Consider the following 22,538-nt stretch of genomic DNA (forward strand, 5'->3'; position numbering starts at 1 on the left):
GTTCATATGTATAATTGCAATAATGAACAATAAAATGGTAAGTAAATAATGATATATTACATATAATTGCAGACGGTCTCGTTATGAAGGTTTTAACTTGTTTTTTTTATTTCTAAATATATTTCTGTACATCTTTTTTAGAAACGTTTTACATTTTTTTTAATAAAGGTTCAAATGTATAAGAAACAAAAAACATTAGTATCTACACTACGAAACTTGTATAGACGCCATGACCATGCAGATGTGGGCATTTCAATGCGTGATATTTTAGTACTTACGACCAGCTAGTTTCTGAAAAAGCCTTATTATGTGCACCATAAGACAGAGACAAAATTGTTTTTTTTTTACATAACTAACACATAGAAAGAAAACAGAATCCTGCATGACCATGACCATGCGTACCATTCTTTGATTTCCAGCTGTGGTCTAATCATATTGAATTGAAATATTGTTAACATTCACAATTTTGAAAAAATATATGACACAGTTGGCATTAAGAGTTCAGCAACCAGCTATCAACCTATACCAAACATTGGATTAGGAATATACATGTTCCAAGTCAGGAGCCTCTGGCCTTTGTTAGTCTTGTATGTTTTTTTAAATTTTAGTTCATTTATATGTTTCGGAGTTCAGTGTGACGTCCATTTTCACTGAACTAGTACACATTTTTGTTTAAGGGGCCAGCTGAAGCCCGCCTCCGGGTGCGGGATTTTCTCGCTGTGTTGAAGACCCATTGGTGGCCTTGTGCTGTTTTCTGCACTTTGGTCGGGTTGTTGTCTCTTTGGCACATTCTCTATTTCCATTCTCAGTTTTATTGTACAGTTACAGTTCTTGTAGGAATTTGTTTGTACTAATATATACGATTTTATGGTACCAGATACGAGTAAGTGTATCCACCTTTCAGAACTTCGAGCATACGGTATTTGCGTTCTTTTGTGTATATAAAAATAAGGAGATGTAGTATGAATGCCAATGAGACAACTTTCCACCTGAGATCAACAATGTGAGCAAACCCAAAACCGCAAAGCAAGCTATTAAAGGACCCGACATGACAAATGTAAATCAATTCAATCAAGAAAAATAACGGTCTGATTGATGTAAAAAAAAAAACCAATAAACAAAAAACAAATATGATATACCGCAACAAATGACAACAACTGTATTACAGGCCCTGACTTAGGACAGGCACATACAGAGGCTTTACCATGTTTGCGGTCGCCCAATAATCCATTGATCTGGGACAGTGGTGTAACTGCACAAAATAAGAACAAACTATAATTATCAGATGAACCCGCGGTTACTGAAAGCTAGTTTAAGGCAAATAACAACTACTTAAAAAAATCATGTATCTTAGACTAAAATATCAATCAGTGCTCATCCAATGGATCTAGTGTAAAGATGTCATAAATAGCATGAGAAAAACATGATCTTGTGCAATGCCAAAATATAGGTATCGACAGAATGTAAAATTGTAACTGTTCATAGCTATAATATCTAGTTATGTTTTAATTAATTGATAACTAAATCAATGTTTGTACCTTTAAAAACGATATTTAGAGATCTTATTACAGTGTTTAATTGATAACCTTTTAGAAAAAGTCTGTTTAAAGGATCGATAAGTTTTGACGAGTCGTATCTAAATTTACCGGCATTATAAACAACATCGCCTTAAAAATCCCGTTTGCAACAAGTTTTCTATAGGTTTTGCCAAACTTCCAAACCAAATCTTTGTATCTATAAAAGAATTTAGTAAAGGTTTTAAGTAATTTGTGGAAACGAAATCCTTGACTTAATAATTTACCAGTAATACATAGCTTACGTTCATTGAAATCCTAAACATCGCTACAGACACGGTCATAGCGAACCAGTTGGGATATGATAATAAAATATGGCTGGCCACAATATTTCCAGGCTTATGGAGGTACCTAGGTTGACATGGGGTTATTGCATATTTACCAACTACAAACTGAAATAAAACATCCTGTCAAGTTATTTTGACAGATTTGATAGAATCAAGGACTTACGGGTCATTTTGTACTTTGACATTTATGGAATTAAATGGCCGACGTCAAGATTTTTTGTAATGTATTTATTCATAAAACATTTCATTTGCTTCTTATAAATTTCCAACAGATTTCTTTTACAATATTTCAAATGAGTATAATAGTTGTGGCCTACAAATGCATTACACGTTGTTACCATCAACTTAGCAGTATTTACTAGGTAATGTTGATGTCTTTGTCCTTTTTCGTTAATTGTAATGTACTAGTTAAAAGATGAGTATTGTCTTTGTGTTGTTGGCTTGCTGTCTCATTGGTATGTACCTCCCGTTTCACCATATTCATATTCCTATTAAATTTGAAAAAAGCTTGAAGCGCAAGGTCTAACTGGCCCTTTTGCAAACGGACTTTAAAACACTGTAAAAAGGTCAAAATGACATTTCCAAACGAATATTGGAATAAAATGCAAAAGAAAAAAAATAGAATTTCGCAATGATAATTTTTGTTTTCTTTAATTTTTGATTTTGACAGTTATTTCCATTGCCATTTTTCTCATTGTTATCATTATGAAAACCCCAGATATCATGGTATTTTTATATTTGGACCCCAAAGCATCTTACATATTCAATTTAACAAATCTTCAGATGTTTTTAATTTATAAGTAGCTGAATCTATTAGAGTTATGCGTTCCTTCAATCGCCATGTTAGCTTTTTTTTTCGTTCAACTATACCTAGATATATGTTTGATTGAAGCATCCCCAGTATAGTATGCAAAGCATAATAGAAGTTTAAAAGTAAATGTTATTAATGTGATTTTGTCTTTATATTGGAAGGACATTAAAAATGCTTTGAACAGAGAAAACATTGTTAAAAGTTTTCCTCTAGATACTATCTTTTGATTGTAAGAAACTTCTGTTCAAGTTTGGTAAGAATCCAGGATGGTTTATAAATCTAATAAATGTTTTAAAAACTTTAACTGCAGACTGTATGTAATGTGAACCGGAAGAAAAACTAAGTCCATTTTTAAGTAAAATACGGATAAACAGGATTTTCTTTTTAACAAAATTTACTTTTGAATACTATCTTATGATCATAAACAAGCTTTTGTCCAAGTATGGTACAAATCCAGGATAGTTTAAGAAAGTTATTAAAATTTTAAAAACTTTAACCACAGAGTGAATGTCATGTTAACTGGCAGAAAAACTAAGTCCATTTATGAGTAAAATACAGATAAACAGGATTTTTTTTTTTACAAAATCTACTTCTGGATACTATCTTATGATTATAAACAAGCTTCTGTCCAAGTTTGGTAGAAATCCAGGATAGTTTAAGAAAGTTCTTAAAATTTTAAAAACTTTAGCCACAGAGTGAATATTTGTGGACGCCGCCGACGACGACGGAATGTAGGATCGACAAAAGTCGCAGGCTCGACAAACAACCGTTTCTTTCGTCGTAATTTTTTGTGTAAAGTTTCTCGTTTCTTGTTGCTGTTTATAGTCCCTTCTGGTAAAGTTCATCAATATAGTAAATAATTCTTAATTAATAAACGAAAAAATATCATAAAGGTAACGGTTAGCGTTGAATTTATTAATTGAATATAATCTAGTCGGGTCTTTAATGAGTTTGGCTATAAACTGTGCTCCATAACAGTAGAGGAACAAGTCTGCTATTAAAGTAGCACATTTGGTTTCCATAGGAATACCTACAACCTGCTGATAAGCCTTCCATAGACATTAAACCCCAAAAGATTCTTGAGTAGATAAGGGCGAAAACAAAAGAAGATACCAAGGTGGCATCCAAAAAATCATAATAAGTCGAAGATGTACGGAAAGATTGGTCCAATATATTAAAACAACAAAACACACACAAAGTTATGCACAGCAAACTTAAAGTTTACTGAAAAGAATCCCCTGTTACGGCTGGGAAGAATTTAGATGGTCAGGAGTAGTAAGAAGCCCCAACTACAAGTCACTTTACAATCTTTGTTTTGACAGTCCATATTATACATGATAATTGTTTGTCTGCTTTGCGTTCCTTTGGAACTTTATAACTAAATAGAAAAGAGTGGAAAATCAAAATAATGTCAGTACCCTTATTTAAAAAAACATAATATTGTTGGATCTATCTGATGCTCCACTACACCCCTTTCCAGATTACTATGGACTTCGGTAGCCAAGTGGTCTAATTAGTTCATCTACAGTAGCACAGCCTGTTGCAAGTTCGATCCCCGCACGTGGCAGGTGTGTTCGACTCCACTCTTAATTGATTAGGGTTGCCAGTTTTCCTTCCGAATGTCGGTTGTTCTTACCGGGCACAGTGGCTTTCTGCAACTATAAAAAGTGGCCTTCGCGATATATCCAATCGTTCTGAAAGTGACATTGAACACTAAAAACCAATCATTCAATCGATCAAAATAACTAACTTCTGGATTTTTTTTAACAACCTAAACGGGCTCCAAAGTTTCCATAAACAGGGCAGTGAACCCTATTTGGATTCTAAAAGAAGTCCGTCGATATTTTTTAATTATTGAATTTCTAAAGAGCATTTACTTCTCCGCCTTTTACACAAGAACGCTTCTGTGAATCTAAATCCATAGACAGATTGAAATAACTATCCAATCTGTTGTTCAGTAGTTGCCGTTTGTTGATGTGGTTCATAAGTGTTTCTCGTTTCCCGTTTTTTATATAGATTAGACCGTTGGTTTTCCCGTTTGAATGGTTTTACACTAGTAATTTTTGGAGCCCTTTATAGCTTGTTGTTCGGTGTGAGCCAAGGCTCCGTGTTGAAGACCGTACTTTGACCTATAATGGTTTACTTTTATAAATTTTGACTTGGATGTAGAGTTGTCTCATTGGTACTCATACCACATCTTCTTATATCTATTTATATCATGAAAAAGAATGGCCAACATTAATACGAATATTGTGTTTAAGAAGGGCTTGTGATCATACTTAGAGAAAACAAATATGATTATATAAAAAATATATACTATTTGGAAGTAAGGATGTCCATCTAACAGCCAGACATTCGGCATTCCTTTTGGAGGTATGAAGGTGTTCATCAAACAGTCACTGAGACATTCGTCATTCCTTTTGGAGGTGTGAAGGTGTTCATCCAACTGTCAGACATTCGTCATTCCTTTTGGAGGTGTGAAGGTGTTCATCCATTTTTGGATTTAACTCTTTAATGTGATCCCAAAGTTCTTTACTATTTTTGGAACTAGATATAGCGTTTTGATAATATTCCTTTTTTGCATTAAATATGTTTATTTATTTACTCCGCCGAAACATTACTCTGCGTCCACACTTGTTTTTTTTTCAACTGAAAAATGTTTAATCCCTGTTTTAAGACGAATAAATTTGCCGGAAGGAAAAGATGATTAAGTAGTCTTAAAATATTCATGTATGATATTATCCCAATAATCTCCTGACATAACTGCGGTATGTCATTACAGGTAAGTGCTATATGATCACTCGTTATGAGCCTCAAGTAATCAATTCTCATTCACACAACAAGTGCGTGGGAGGTTGACTAGATGCGCGCGCGTAACATCTTCATGCGAAAAGTACCGGGTGATAGAATGCAACAAGTTCAGTGTCAACAAAATGGAATTTATACAATACAAACTTTAATATTTCATGATGAGGTGTTAATTTATATGATTAAGGTAAGTGATTGAAATTTAGCTGTGAATTCCTCAAGAAGACAGACTGATTTTGTGTATTGCATCGTGGTTTTGTGTAATACTTTATGGCTGAGTGACCTTGTTAAACAAAGATTGTTTACATATGAAGCCACGTACCATGACGATTATAAATCATCTCCAGCGAAATAAATGTCCGTAAGTTTATCCAAAAAACGTACATTACAAGGTGATAAAAATGTTGATAGTAGAATTATCATTATTTGATTGCAAAACGTTAATTAGTACAACAATATAAATTAGAGTGAGATAACTGGTTGCTTGCAGTATTGCGGGGGTGTAGTTGAGGGATAAATAAGAAACATCTGGCGAATATTAAACTGACTAACAAAATCTTAACAAAAATTGCTTCAAGCTTATACAAATATATATTTGTTTTTTTGGTGTGCAGTAAATATACATTGTGTAGTTATAATAAATTTGTTTATTTATTTTAGTCCTAGCTGGGACATAATGGTACACTTTTCTAAGGTCCTACATGTAGGTCAAGGGAATGACATTCTGATTACAAACAAATCTTTTTTTAAGTAATATTCTCATTTATTATGACATAGCACACTGAAAATCCATGTTTTTTCTTTAGAACATGGTTTGTATATAGTAGAACTCAGAATAGATTGGACTTGTTGAATACTTACTTGCATCCTTGTACATGTGTATATATGTGTGTACATGTATAATTACTTAAATTAAACAGGATGGTCATAATCTTTATATGAATAAAGTCATAATAGATTTTATTTGAATAAATCTGGTAATAAAATCATACACCAAAACTGATCTATATAATTTTTTTCAAACCTGATGATTAGCTTAACTCACATATAATGCTGTATACTTGAAGAGCATGTATGTAAGGAAGTCAATGTATATTCCACTTTATTTTCTCCTCATTTGAATTTCTTGAATTGACTTTAGCAGGAATCACTAAAGGCTATTTCAGATTGGTACTCCTCCACCCTAGCTTGGAATTAAAGCAAAACCTGAATTCTGAGATAATATATTTTCGAAAAACTGAATCAGTGTAATTTTGAAAGAGAGTTATATTTTATTTTTATTGAAATTTTGATATTTAAGATTATTGCAAAGATAAAAACATATTTTATTTCTATATAGTTTAGTTCTGATTCTAGATACCGGGAGATTTTGATTTTCAGTCTCTACATACAATGTAGTTATCTTCATGATACTTCATGTGTTTGTCAACAATGTTAATTGGGTTTATTTTTTAATATATTTAAAGCTTCTTTATCAGCCCTTTCTTGTTTGGATTATATAAGAAGGCAGCCTGGCTTTTGGATTATAGATTGATTAATAATTTTCCAAAATTACACTGTAATTAGATAAATTAATCATATTTAATGGTTCTCATAAAATGTATGTCACCATTTAGGCAATCAATATCTTATACATTTTGTATTTAATATAAGAAATTGAAAAAAAGAAGAAAACAAGATAGTAAATTTAATCTTTACAAAGTTTGTACAGTTACTATTGTTGTGATCAAGGCTCCAAGTCTCAATACAAGTCAAGTGAAATAAATCACAATTTTACACCCAACATATTCTACTTAGATTTTTACATCACGATGACCGTGAGGGCCTTTCCTAGTATTGTTACCGCAGAGATTCTACTTGCGTAACTTTCATTTTTGACTAGTAACCAATCTATAAATATGCGGACATTATCGAGTGCTAAATAATATTCCTTCTCGCTTGTTATAAATACATTTCTTCAATGAATACTCCCATTTCCATTTTCAATTTTATCATAAAAATATTTTTTTTAGAACATAAATAAATAATATGAATATGTTTTGTCGTTAGAAATATATATATAAGTAAAAAAATCATTAATATCTATGCACATGTACAGAAAAATTATGTGAACGCATGCGGAAGAATAATTGAAGAACGTTTTGCGGGAAAATATGAATGCCTTCTCAAATCCAATCTATTAGAAAAATCAAATTATTACAGAACAGTGTCCACCATGCACTTGCACTGCACTATTATTAGAATAGTAGAATAGAATGATATACAAATGGATAAAAATTATATATACATATAACTGTTATATACAAATATTAATATAATATATAACAGCAAACCATGCAGAGTATACTGATTTGAATCACTATAATATAATAATTATTAGGGTGAGGTTGAATTCCCTGTCATTTATTCATCATCCAGGCACGAACTTGTCTCAGAAAAAAATATATCTCTGTACATTAACCTCACTTTCAGGTATAGAGATGTGAATTTTTTTCTGAGACAAGTGCAAGAACTTACGGTCATCCGATGTTCAGAACTTCAGTACTTTGATTACCTCACCTTAAAGGGGCATTAGCTGTCAAATTCATTTTTGCCAATTTGACTCAAACTCTCATATTTGATTTAAAACATACTAAAACGTATAAGTATATTCAAATAACAAAAAGTCTAAAACAAACAATGCATGGACTCTATAATATGTATCAACATTTCGTGTATGTTTTTGTCGAGACGTCATCTAATTAACCATCGAGATGACCTCCGAAAACTGCTGACTGTCATATATCCATATATTACATAAATATAAATATAAGTAGATAGAAACCAGGTACAATTGGACTTTTCTAGATCTATTTGATTTCATATTGTAGGCTAAAAAATATGTTTATCATAGTTTTTTCCTTTACAAGAATGATATTTTGTGGATCGAATCAGTCAACCAAATGGTTCATCCTTGTTTCACTTTCAATGTTGACATTATTTCTTTTTAATAGCTGAATACTTGCGTAACCCATCTCCAGCTAAGGGGTTAAATTGAAGGTCACATGAATACAGATTCAATGAGGTCGAATTATTCACTTGCAAGTGAATAATTCATCAGCAATGTTTCTTAGCTTATTTTGACAAAATTTAACCAAATTGGCTGCTAAGTGTGAATTATTATTTCACTATTTTACTTTAATTAATGATTGACCAAAAAAGAAATTATATTTTAATTTTTCTATATCTCGTAGCTAATGCCCCTTTAACAAAGTGGTAGAAAGCGGGACTGAGGTGTGTTGTTACCAGCATAAATGTAAACAATTTATAAGTATATCATAAGGTCAATGGAACCACTAGTGGTACTAAGGTCACTGATATTTGGTATGTAGTTGTATTAGCATTAACACACCTCATTTTGTTATTATTTAACTCCGCCCTCTCAGTCATGGTCTATTGACTTTGAAACTTTAGCAAAGTTCAGGTGTTTAAGTCTGTGATTACATGTAGGTCAGTATAAGAACCATGGTAAGTCAATGAAATTTGGTGTATGCAGTTGTATTAGTATTTGTAGGTCTCTATATATTGGCACCCTCAGTCATATTTCATCAACTTAGAAACTTTTGCATAGTTTGCATGTTTAAGTTTGTGCTTAGGTTTTTGGTATGCAGTTGTATTAGCATTGGCATTTCTCATTTCCACTAGGATATTTTGGTTTCACCCATCAGTCATGGTTCTTTGACTTTGAATGTTTTGTATACATGTAGTTTACAATGTATGTATGACCGTTTTAATTTCAAATTTTGCATTACACTATCAAAATTACATACAGGCGAGACATGCGTGTATCTCTACATGTATGTCAACAGTTTATTAACACGGTCACTTGAGGGAAGAACTGAATCCTCAATTTTTCAGAACTTTTGTATTTGTGCATTGGCCTGAAGAAAAAAGACCTTTAGGTGATTCAAAACTATTTACCTTTTACTTGTCAAAATTTACATTTACTTCTGATGTTTTTTTAATGTGTACAATCATACAAATATATATCTACATGTAATAAGATACAATGTACATTGAATAAATGGTTGTGTACATTTTTGATATAAATTCAGTGAATTAAGTTTTCTGACTAAGACTTGCATGAATTAAAAGCTATTTAAATCTTTCTATTTTCTCTAACATGTGTAAGTTTTTTTAAAATTCTTAATGAACATAACTGGGTGCAAGGGGCCGTCTTAAACTTGCAGTGAGTTGAGAGTTTTTCTGTTGCTTCGTGTTGAAGGCCTCAATGTCATGATTGACTTTGAGATGAAGAACAGAAGTAAAAGCATTGTTCCTTTGCTTTTTGTGTGTTTTTTTGCTGTGCATGTACTGATTTTGTGTCACAGATAGATAACCCGTATCCTTTGTTTTTCTATTTTAAAGCTCATAAAAGCTCATAAAAAATTAAAACAGCAGGTTTTGTGTCTAAATGGACCAGTAGTATCTTTTCATTTAAAAAAAAAACCAATTGCAATGGAAATCATTGACTTTAAGTAAATTTAGATCATAAATCATGTATTTGTTTAATAATTGAAATCTAAAGTTAGGGGCGACTCTCGAAATTGCTGTAATTTTAGCCAGCAAACTTTGACATAGTTATTTTTAATTCACCTTGACCAACAGGTCCATTGGAGCTTTTGCCATCACTTTGCACATCTATCCTCTGTTCTTGTTCCGCTCAGCTTTAAAAATGTTATCATAGTTCTCGGGGTAGTTATCATCTTTTTAAAAAAATCGTCTTTTATGAAACTACTGGGTGGAACTGTACCTAACTGTACTTGTCTGTTCCTTTAGGCATTTAGTTTTTAAATTTTTTCCATCATCAAACATGGCTGCTGTTGCTAAAAATAGAACCGATGGTTAACAAAGATTTTTGGTTTATATCTCAAAAATTATAAGAGAGTTAAAACTGTCACCTCTAAAGATTCCATTATCTACTATACCCCTGGTTTTTGGTGAGGTTCATATGCATGTTGCTCAGTCTTTTAGTTTTCTATGTTGTGTTTTGTTGACCATGTAGACAGTTGTATGTGTTTTGGTTGTTTTTTAGTTTTTTGCCATGGCATTGTCAGATTGGCCTTGACAAATTAATGAGTTTGACTATCCCTTTGGTATCTACAACCATTCTACTACTAATGTGTTTATTTATTTGGAATTGTAAATTGGCTCCCTTGAATTAGTTTTCCATTTACTCTAACTGTTACTTTGCACTGCTGCAAATCAGTATTTACAACAGTATACATTTTAGTACTTCCAAACAAGTAAAACATCTTGTATTCAAATGATGTGTTAAAAATCAGATTCAGGCTTCAAGAAGTCCTAAAGTAGATAGTGCAATGAAAATTTATTTTACATTTTGGCATTTTATATCATAGAGAAAATGTAAACAGTGCAAAATATTACAAATGAGATAACATGACCATAGTCAACAGTTGACTCAAATTCAGTCTTTGTGACCATTTTTTTTCTTATTGATCAGAAAAAATGATCATTATTTACAAAATTTCTATTTACCTGAATTATATCTGTGGTCATTTGTGACACAGATACTCCATAACGGTCAACCAGATCATGTGACATCCTAAAAACTTTCTAAAGGATGACTTAGCTTTACCATTTAAATCACTTGCTTTCCATAAGCAGCAACTCTCTATCTTAAAGCAAAACATGAGAGGAAACACAAGCCCTGGAATATGGTATCAACAGAGAGATCTATATGCAGGTGCTGCTGGAATAGATCTCATAAACATGTTTAACCCCGCCGCATTTTTGCGCCTGTCCCAAGTCAGGAGCCTCTAGCCTTTGTCAGTCTTGTATTATTTTTAATTTTAGTTTCTTGTGTACAATTTGGAGTTTAGTATGGCGTTCATTATCACTGAACTAGTATATATATTTGTTTAGGGGCCAGCTGAAGGACGCCTCCGGGTGCGGGAATTTCTCGCTGCATTGAAGACCTGTTGGTGACCTTCTGCTGTTGTCTGTTCTATGGTCGGGTTGTTGTCTCTTTGACACATTCCCCATTTCCATTCTCAATTTTACAATAAAATGGAACATTCACAATGGGAAAATTTAAATCATCTCTTTTGTCATAAGCATGATAAGTTAAAGTTCTCACCTACCCTTGTCATGAAATATAAGTTACGTTAATACCGGTAATATAAGTTCCTATGTAAGAAATATTCTGTAATATTATTATAAAGGGTTTAGAATATTTTTTCCAACAGGAAAAGATAAGTTATGTCATTGTTTATAACAAAGTTAACAAAAGGGAACTTTTGTTAGGCACAACAAATATAGGTTGACACTCTCATGTCGAGATGCCAACCAAGAATGTAAGATGAGGCGGATAAATTTTATTTGTATACTAGAACACACCCGCGAAATCGCGGGCATTAGAGCGTAATTGAAAGTATGTAAACTGTTGTAGGATGAATTTTTGTAAAAGATTTATGACTGGAGAATTAGGTATCAAAAGTCATTGATTCTTGGGGACAGGACAATTTATTTTAGCCCTCCCCCTTTTTTCCAAAGTTCGTTATTTTTTGTTTTCTGTTTTTCTGTATACTATGAACATATTTTACATATACTTTAGATAAAGTGTATTTGCTATTTACTATCAATTCCAAATTTACTATCCACGGCATCACTGATATATTATATAGACTTAAAGAGACTATCCACGGGGGTCACTGATATATTATATAGAGACTCTCTATATAATATATCAGTGACCGCCGTGGATAGTAAACTTGGAATTGATAGTAAATAGCAAATACACTTTATTTATATTATATGTATGATCATAGTATACAGAAAAACGCGAAAATAATTGTCCTGTCCCCAAGAACTTATGAAAATTATGTGTAATTTTAAAACAGTCCTAAACGGAAGTCTTTTCTATGACTTAAAAGTCCGTCCGATGACGGAAACAATATCCGGACGCCTTTATTTTCGTTTTCCTCCCAAAATAACTCAAACTGAATAATCATAAGCGAGGATGACAAATGCGACTATGCATGGTACCTATAGGACACAGAGGCATGATGATTAATTTATTGTGGAAGGAAGAGAAGCGTCACACAAAATGAGGTCTTCTCGTTTAATAGTAAAGATATTAAGAAAAATCTTGTATTTACAGATAATATATATTCATATGAAAATAAGAAGATGTGGTATAATTGCCAATGAGATTACTCTCCACAAGAGACCAAAATGACACAGAAATTAACAACTATAGGTCACTGTACGGCCTTCAAAAATGAGCAAAACCCATACCGATAGCTATTAAAAAGCAGTCTATTCTAATTATATTCAGTTAATGATGAAAATATCTATTTAGTGGTGTTTTGTTGGGTCTGTATAAAGTTTGTTGATTCACTGTGATTCTGTTATAGATGTATTATCTTTATAAAAATTTCTGCAGTTTAGAGTTATGTATGGTTCTATTTCCAGATATTCAAATGCATAAGGTGCTTGTATAATGCAGTACGACGGGGAGTCTGATTTCTCTGGAAACAAGGAATTATTTGAATCTGGAATAATTTTGAATTCTGGAAAATTGATAAGAAATGTTTGATGAAAACTAACCAAATTTAAGTGGGTTAGTCATGCATGTAAGCATGGCTGAGGTTCACATTACTTAAACTGATATTTCATTATGAACTAAATAACCCCTCCTTAGCCATACATGCATGGCTAACCCTCCTTAATTGGTTAAGTTTTCATCATACATTTCTTATCAATTTTCAAGAATTCAAAAGTATTTCAGATTCAAATAGTTCCTTGTTTGGAGATCTTTTAAAATGGGGCTGACGTTTTATGTAAAACTTGATATAGGGTGCTTATTATAAAGTGTTGATTTGAATGGTTTTACACTAGTAATTTTTTGGGGCCCTTTATAGCCAATGCTGTTCGGTGTGAGCCAATGCTCCGTGTTGAAGGCCGTACCTTGACCTATAATGGTTTACTTTTATAAATTGTAACTTGGATGGAGAGTTGTCTCATTGGCACTCATACCACATCTTCCTATATCTATTGTGGTTAACATATAAAATCCAGAGTTAAGACTTCTTCAGTTCAAGTTTTAAAACAGTAAAAATACTTAAAATCATAAAGTGTTTAATAAAAGTTACATCATACTACATTTGTTTAAATATCGATTTGTTTTTCATATTAGGTAATTGATCTCTGATATTTTCATAGTGGTACAGATAATTTCAAGTTTTTAATAATTTACACCAAGATGTTGTTAATGAAATGATTTCCATTGGTCACAGTTGTAACTGGCTGCATCCAATCAAAAAGCACCACTGAGATGATCACATTCAAATGTAGAAAGTGTAAATAAACAATTGTCACATGCAGGCTGTGCTGCTATATTAATAACACAGAAATGAGAGGGTGATAGAGCAGATTGTTACCCTGAGAAAACATTGTCAACTTAGGCGAAGCCAAGGTTGACAATGTTCTTTCGAGGGGTACCAATCTGCTCTATCACCCTCTCTATATGTTATTCAATTTATTATACTGAATGTTCTTTCATTTTTGCCTTTTACTGTTAAATTTTAAATTGAAAGTACTTAACTATGACGTCACATTCATAACAAGTTACAGTTATTAAAAAAACAACAGAAGTGAAGCAAAATGTTTGGTTTTTTGTGACAGTCTATAAAGTCAAAACTTAGAACTTGAGCATTGTCTTTATATTTATCAATGTAAATTCAATTCATTGTCCTTTAAATTATCGATTTTTGATTGGTCTGAGAGGGTGATATTAAAAAAATTGTCTCCAGCTGTGCCATGGGATAGAGTAAATTATCTCCGTCGTATTAGCCAATCAAAATCTTGCATTTTAGCGTGAAGTATACTAAAAGTCTTTATTCCCAAAATAGAGGACAATATTCAGTGACACTTTTAAAGTTCTGAATCAACTTACTAGTTTAAGTTCTTGGGTATGTTTCTCAGGCTATAGAATGTCAACATATATATGCTATTTTTGCTTCATGAAATTTGGGAACACTTAAGCTTGACACAGACATTTTTACACCTCAGAACTAAAGATAGTTCAAGTGTTGTCTTTTGGTCAAGAATGATGTAGTTGGGTTTGGAGTGACTTCTGTCTGTCATTAGATGGCACAACACTGTATACACAAATTCTGTCTTAATCTGCCAAGGGTGAAGAGGAAAGGACCGGATCATTACCCTAGGCTATGTAAGATGGCCCAAAGTTGCAGTGTGAGCTTTTGCCATTACTTGACGTGTGTCATTGTTTGTCATAGCCCATCCTTTAACATTTACCAAAATCTTCTCTGATACTACTAGGCCAAATGGAACCAATCTTGATCACAAACATCCTTGGGGTATTTAGTTTAAAAGTTGTGCCCGATGATTTCTCCTGCCAACCAACATGGCTACCAAGGCTTAAAATAGAACATAGGGCCTAAAATGCTAGTTTTGTCTATTATCTTGTAGTGACTTGTTAAAAAAATATTAAAGGGAAACAACCCATGAATCATACAGACCTCTATAAATCAAAATCAAATTTCAGCAATAAGACTTTACTCTGACAGTACTCTGAGTACAAAATTTGTGCTCAAAACATCAAATCCAGCATTATAATCATACTCCAAAGTTTTATGATTGTATGCCCTTTAGGATATGCTAATGAGCATTTTTCCAAAACAGTACTGATTTACCTTTGAAAGCAAAAGTATTACCATTTCTTTTGATAAAAATGTACACAACTTGAAAAATGCTGATTACTGAAACATAGTTTACTTTTTTACTTTTTATTTTATCATGAAGTTTTAAACATTAACACATTTCTACACAGCTTTTATTGTCATTCATTGGCAATCATACCACATCTCCATTTTTTTTATATTTCACAATTCAGAACAAATGTGACAGGTTATCTTTGCAAATATTTTTGCAACTTTGTTTTACTTTGTTTTACTGTTGATTACGATAAAGTAAATACAGCAATGTTAAAAAAAAAAATGTAACTTCCCTTGATTGACAGGTCCAGTAGCCATTGTACTGAATAAAACCTGTTTTAGATAAAATAACAGAAAAAGATTTAGTTTGATACCTGATCAGGTTATCTAAAATTAAATACTGAATATCTCTATATCTTATGTAACATTTTATTAACTCTCATAATTTTACAATTTAACTGTGTTAGCCATAGGCTATTGGATGGACTCATGGCCAATGTTTAAACACGTTCAGATGTACGTACATATAAACATATAAGTGAAGGGTATTGACAATTTGTAACACATCAACTTGACATGCAGGTAAGTTGTGTGAAAAAGACAAATTTTAAAATTGAAATGGGGATGTTTTTTTTTTAAGTTTTCAATTGATAACTAGGAAAGTTGTTTTTTTGTTTTAAAGAATATAATTCTGTATGAAGTTTTTGCACATGGTCTATTGGGATTTCTCTTTTTCAAATGGACAGACGTAATAAACTTGATCAAAGTTTGATTTCATTTGACAAAAAACAATGAAGAAGGTGAATGTATGCTGAGGCAAATATCATTCAGATGTGCACAAAACATTTGTCTGTCAGATATGAGAATAATTCTTACATACTGTATAGCGGGAAATGTTTCATGAGGTGTTGATTCTCACTAATTTCCTGGTTAATGAGATCAAATCACCAAAATATTCCTTATCATAAAACATGACCAGTAAAGAAATTCAGATTAAAATCTGAGATTTGTAAAATGCTTAAATAAATTTCCTAGAAATACCTAAATTCAATCTCTGCAAGAATAAAACAATACTTTACAGCATTTGCTTTTGTCCCTCTATCTTCTTGCATGGATGGAAAACTTTAAAAACTGTCAAATAGCCCTCTTTTGACATCTTTTCATTTATTTTTAGCTTTGAGAAACAATATTTTGCTTTAAGATGTTTTTTACAAATTTTATGTGTACTATTGCCTTTCAAAATCAAGTAGAGTGTAGGTGTCAGATTGACATCACAAAAACTGAAGTGACTAACCTATTTCATCTTATTCATAACCAATAATATATAAAATTTACATAATATTTAAAGGTTTAATTTTTTTACTTATTTTGTAATTATAGGATCCAGATAATTTAATGTCTCCTTTCATTCCCTCCTCAGTTTTTCCTTAACCTTGGTGTGTATTCTGTCATTACCTACATTCTATTGTCAGAGTTGTCACGAATAAACAGTCTTCTCAGAACTTACTGGACTATAGATGTGACGAAACATTCCAGACCTGTTCCTGAGCGTTGTTAGTAATCTAACAGTTATTATTTGTTTAAAAAACTATAAAACCTTGTAAATATTAATTAAAAAAAGAAAAAAAAAAACAACATAAAGCAAGTGTCAATTTTAAAAGAGAGGCAAAAGATACCAAAGGGACAATCATCCTCATAAGTCTATACTGACAATGCCATGGCTAAAAAAGAACAAGACCAACAAACAAGTCAACATTACAGATAAAACACAACAAAGAAAACTTAAGACTGAGCAACACAAACTCCACCAAAAACTGGGGGTGATCTAAGGTGCTCTGGAAGGGTAAGCAGATCCTGCTCCACATGTGGCACCGGTCTTGTTGCTCGTGTAAGTACAAACCCAGTGATAAGTCTAATTCGGGGGTCACAATCGGGGAAAAGGGAATGTGATTGTGGTTACGACAATTGGAACATATCCCATTTCATCTGTGAAACAGATATTCCATAACAGTCAACCAACTCCTGATGGTGTCCAAAACATTTATGAAAAATGATTTCAACTTCACCGCTTGGAACTCTTGCTTTAATAGCTTCCTTGTGAGTAGTAACCTTCTATCAAGGAAATCATGATAGGAAATACAAGCCCAGGAATATCGTATCAACTGGGAGATATATACTCCGCATGCAGGTGCTGCTGGAATGTTGCTACATAGAAATGGAAAGTTCACAATTGGGAAGCTGAAATCATCTCTTTTGTTAAAAAGTTTTGTTTTCAATCGATTCTCATTGTCAATTCCTAGATGTAAGTCAAGATATGAGGCAGACTTAACTGTATCTCTTATATCCTCTATTCTTTTAAGGGGGCAGATTCACTGACAGTTTGTGTCATGTAGCATAAGAATTACTACATGTCCTTCACTGCCAGTCTGTGTCATGTAGGAGGCTGTGTTATGTATACAGTTTGTGTCATGTAGACAATCTGTCATGTAGATAATCTGTCATAAAATTGAGAATGGAAATGGGGAATGTGTCAAAGAGACAACAACCCGACCATAGAACAGACAACAGCAGAAGTTGACAATCTGAGTCATGTTGACAGTCTGTCATGTAGACAGTCTGTGTCATGTAGACAGTCTGTCATGTTGACAATCTGAGTTGTATTTACAGTCTGTGTCATGTAGACAGTCTGTGTCATGTAGTCAATTTGTTATATAGACAATCTGTGTCATGTAGACAATCTGTTATATAGATAATCTGTGTCATGTAGACAGTCTGTGTCATGTAGACAATCTGTTATATAGACAATCTGTGTCATGTAGACAGTCTGTGTCATGTAGACAATCTGTTATATAGACAATCTGTTATATAGACAATCTGTGTCATGCAGACAGTCTGTGTCATGTAGACAATCTGTTATATAGACATTCTGTGTCATGTAGACAATCTGTGTCATGTAGACAGTCTGTGTCATGTAGACAATCTGTTATATAGACAATCTGTGTCATATAGACAGTCTGTGTCATGTAGACAGTCTGTGTCATGTAGACAATCTGTGTCATGTAGAGAGCCTGTGTCATGTAAACAGTCTGTCATGTAGAGTAAGTAAGCAATCAACAACTGCTCAATGTCATCTAAAGGTCAACATTTGGTCTTGGTATATTGGTCAAGAACAAAGCAAATTTCATGTCCATATCACATTAATATGTTAGTTCTGATTATGCATGTAATATTTCCCGCTGGATGTTAAGCAGTCATCAATTAATCAATCTATTGAAGATATAACACATAACTATCTCCTGAACAGTGCAGGACTTGGATTTCTACAGTTTATTTATAAACAAAAGTTCAAACATAAGACAGTTTTTTGTAGCTCATAATATTTTATTGAAGATCAGTTTCAAAATTTTTTCTTAGATGGCTTTTAAATAAAAATATAAATGAATACAGGGAATTTGAAACAACATCCCGTAACATGTGATATTGCCCATTATATTTTGGATATGTATAATGGTATATATATATACAGAATCAAATTTCTGTCAGAGAAAAACCTTGGTTTTTTTTTTACAAGCCTAAGCTAGAGTCATATATATATATATACACCTGAAAAAAAGTATTGCAACACCTGATTTTTTCCATTAGACAAATTTCAAATCTTACGTGTACCATTTTTTTCTAAAATATGGTTAAATGTTCATAGTTTTGGGGTGAATTGGGTCTTTTTAAAGCTGATAGACATGTTAAACACTGAAAAATTCAAATTTAATTATACAAAATTTTATTTTAAAAAAGACATCATTTTTGAGCACAAATGCACTGTTTACAACTATTGGTCTACGCGATTCCAATTCCATCGGACAACTTCGAGTTAATGTCAAACACACCCATTTTGGTCCATTTTGTCAATTTAAACCGGAAATTTCAATATTTTGTATAACTTCCGTTCACACGGATCACTGCTTCCAGCCGCCTTCTCATACCACCACATAACTGTCGTATTTGTTGTTGTGTTAACTGTTGCCATTCATGGTGCAGTGCATTGTCCAATTCTGCAAGATTTTGCACAGGAGGTGTCATTTTTCGCACTTTTAGACCGATGATGTCCCAAATGTGCTCTATCGGGTTTAAATCGGGGCTACATGCTGGCCAGGGCAATGTCTCCACTGACTCGTCGTGAAGATACGCTGTTACAGCCCGCGATCGATGCGGTCGTGCATTATCGTCCATGAAAATGGGCCTTGTCCTCAACGGGTGATTGTCAAAATGCGGCACTACACTTGCCTCAAGGATTTCCTGCTGATATCTTTGCCCATTAAGGTTACCACGAACAGTTTTCAGGTCCAACTTGCAGTCATAAGACACGCATCCCCACACCATAACGGAGCCACCACCGAAAGCGACTGTCTCAACAATGTTCCTTTCTGCATATGCGGTATTTGGCTGCCGCCAAACACGAACTCGGCCATCCGTGACATGCAACAAAAATCTGCTTTCGTCGGACCAATGCACCCTTCTCCAAGATACCAAATTCCAGCGACGACGAGCTCGACACCACCGTAATCATTCAGCTTTGTGTCTAGGCGTTAACAATGGCCTTTTCACGGGCCTTTGGGAACGGTATCCTGCCCTTTTGAGTCGATTTCTCAAAGTTCTTGAGGAGAGTGCACGATGTGGAAACCACTGTCTCTTCAATACTGTACTGTTAATGAAGGGGTTTCTTCGAATAACTCGGCTAAGAGCTCTGTTTTCACGATCGGAAGTTACTGAAGGTCTTCCAGATCTGGGAAGGTCCTTCACAGAATTGGTATTTTGATGTTTACTTACAATTCTGCTGATGGTTGAATGGTGGTGGCCCACGCGTCGGGCAATCTGCCTTAACGACATTCCAGCTTCTCGCATGCCAATAATTTGCCAGTAGAAAGTTGAGGAGGACCCATTTCATCAATTGTTGATAAGTTTTTTACAAACAAGCTAACATACAGCATACATTTTGACCCGTACCTTAAACTTGACTTTCGAAAGTTTTAAGTGACGGCCACGCACGGACAGCTCATGGGGAAATGCATGGGCGAAAAACAATTAATTTAAGGTCAATAAGTAGGAAAGGTGTACTCTATCAGATAAATAAAAATGAAAATAAAAAAATTGAAATTTCAGTTTTTTATTTCATATTATATTTGGTGTTGCAATACTTTTTTCCAGGTGTATATATATATGAGAATGAAAAATTCAGTTGAAATTTATGATTCTTCAACATATCAAGTTGTGTCACAGTGTTTTATTTAAGATATTATATTTGAACAAATGTTTTTGATGTAAAACTTGAACTACATGTGATAATAGATCAATGATTTTTTCCTATAAATTGCATTACTATCAGTACATATCAGTTTGACGACTATTTTAAATCTATAACATAAAATTAAATAGACCTAGAAAAATCGTCATTGTACCATTTCACATGCTTGGCTGTCTATTTGTATACATATTTATGTTTAGGTTATATAACCATCAGCTGTTTTCAGAGGTCAACTTAATGGATAATTAGATGGCTTCTAGACTGAAATTCACACAAAATTGTGAAACATTATAACAAGTACATGCATTGACTTTTGTTAATAGTTTCTTTTGGACTTTTTGTACCGTTATTTGGATACAGGTTTTGTGTGTTATGTCATGTATGTTTTGTATGAGCTGAAGTCTGTCTCCTGGTGCAGGATTTTCTTGCTGTATTGAAGACCCATTGGTAGCCTTGGACTGTTTTCTGCTCTTTGGTTAGGTTACAAAAAAAAAACTTGAAAAGAAAATTCCTCCTCACCCACTTGAAATATGACAACGACACCTCATTGAATAAGAATGTAACAATGAAATTTAATACAGACACAAATTAAAGCAGGCAAAATGATTTGAAAGGAACAATGAAAAAATCAGAAACATGTCCAGGGAATTAAACAATTTAAATTGTCTTAAATAACAAATGAAATGTTTTGTTGAGGAAAATGACAAAAGGTTTTAATGGTATTGAGATTTATTGATATACATGTAGTAGAATTTGTAGCCAGGTCATCTTCCCAAGCTAGCTACATTACACACAAATAGTATTTGATTTGCTATATTTAGGTTGATTATTTTATAATATGGCCTTATCTGATACAATGTAAGCTTGTGTCAGTGGCGTCACAATTCTCAGCTTGTCAGAGTAACATCAGAAAAATTATTTTCCATATTGACATCTTGTCTCAACTAAATATAACTAATCCAATGAATTTCATTATCCAAATTTGATAATTAACTACTAAAAATAAGAAAAATACATCCATTATTTCCAGATATATTGGTTTCCATGGTAACAGTATTGATTAATTCTACAATTGACATCTGTCACTGACAAAACTACCTTTGGGGTGTTTTACTAAAAATATGTAAAAATGTAGAGATAATGTTAGCTTTAGAGGAGTCATATTTATATTTATAACATTATAACAACTATGCAATTTTGATCATTTTAAACGTATCAGGTCAAATACCCTGTTTTCGTAAAACTGAATATCAAATTTTAAACATGTTTAAAATTTCACAGGTGGGCAGTTGAAAAATTTTAAAAAGGAATAAAAAATTGTTAAATCTACGTCATTTGGTTTCTGTCTCCTTTACAGTCATTAAACATCTTCTTTTTTTATATAAAGAGAAGACATAAATTAGATTTTAACATGTTAGTCTTTTTATACTTAAATTTTGCTATAAGCAGGAGAAGGGATAAAAAAGGCCAAGATAAGCTATAAAATGAAGAAGATACTTTTACTTTCATAAATACCTTTGATTAAGATATGACAAACACACTTGGTAATCAAACAAAAACAAAAGGGCAAACTCACAACAGTCACTAACACATTTGCCTTTGTTAATGTACCTGATGAGATATACTGCTTAACACCAGTAGTACAATATTACCCAACAATAATGCAACCAGCTTGATGGTCTTATAGTGTGCTTATAGGACCTTGCGGTCATAAAACTTTGGAGCACGATTATCATACTCTGACTCAGAAATTAACCAATCAAAATACTGGATTTGGTGTTTCGAGCACAAATTTTGTACTCAGAGTACTGAGTAAAGTTTTATGACCGAGGGCCCTAAGCTCAGGAGGTCCTCGATCCCCAGCTGAATCAAACCAAAGTCTTTAAAATTGGTATTTGCTGCTTCTCTAGTGAACATGCATCATTAAGGGGATATGGCATAGACTTGTATGTTTTTAACCTTAGAGTTAAAATAGTGTGTCTGATTAACTTGATGTGTCTTTCAAAAGCCAAAAGACAC

At 32.9% G+C, this 22,538-nt stretch overlaps 1 protein-coding gene across 1 annotated transcript in view; it reads left to right on the forward strand.

Annotated features, from left to right (window-relative positions):
- Positions 1–5,525: 5,525 nt before the first annotated feature.
- LOC127729292 (diacylglycerol kinase beta-like) overlaps positions 5,526–22,538 on the forward strand; it is a 138,928-nt gene continuing 121,915 nt past the window's right edge. The window contains exon 1 of the mRNA XM_052237031.1: positions 5,526–5,667. The gene's annotated coding sequence lies outside the window, so the exon portion shown is untranslated. The remainder of the gene's footprint in view (positions 5,668–22,538) is intronic.

This window comes from Mytilus californianus, unplaced genomic scaffold, assembly GCF_021869535.1.
Source record: "Mytilus californianus isolate M0D057914Y unplaced genomic scaffold, xbMytCali1.0.p SCAF_2, whole genome shotgun sequence".
Taxonomy (NCBI): Eukaryota; Metazoa; Mollusca; class Bivalvia; order Mytilida; family Mytilidae; genus Mytilus; species Mytilus californianus.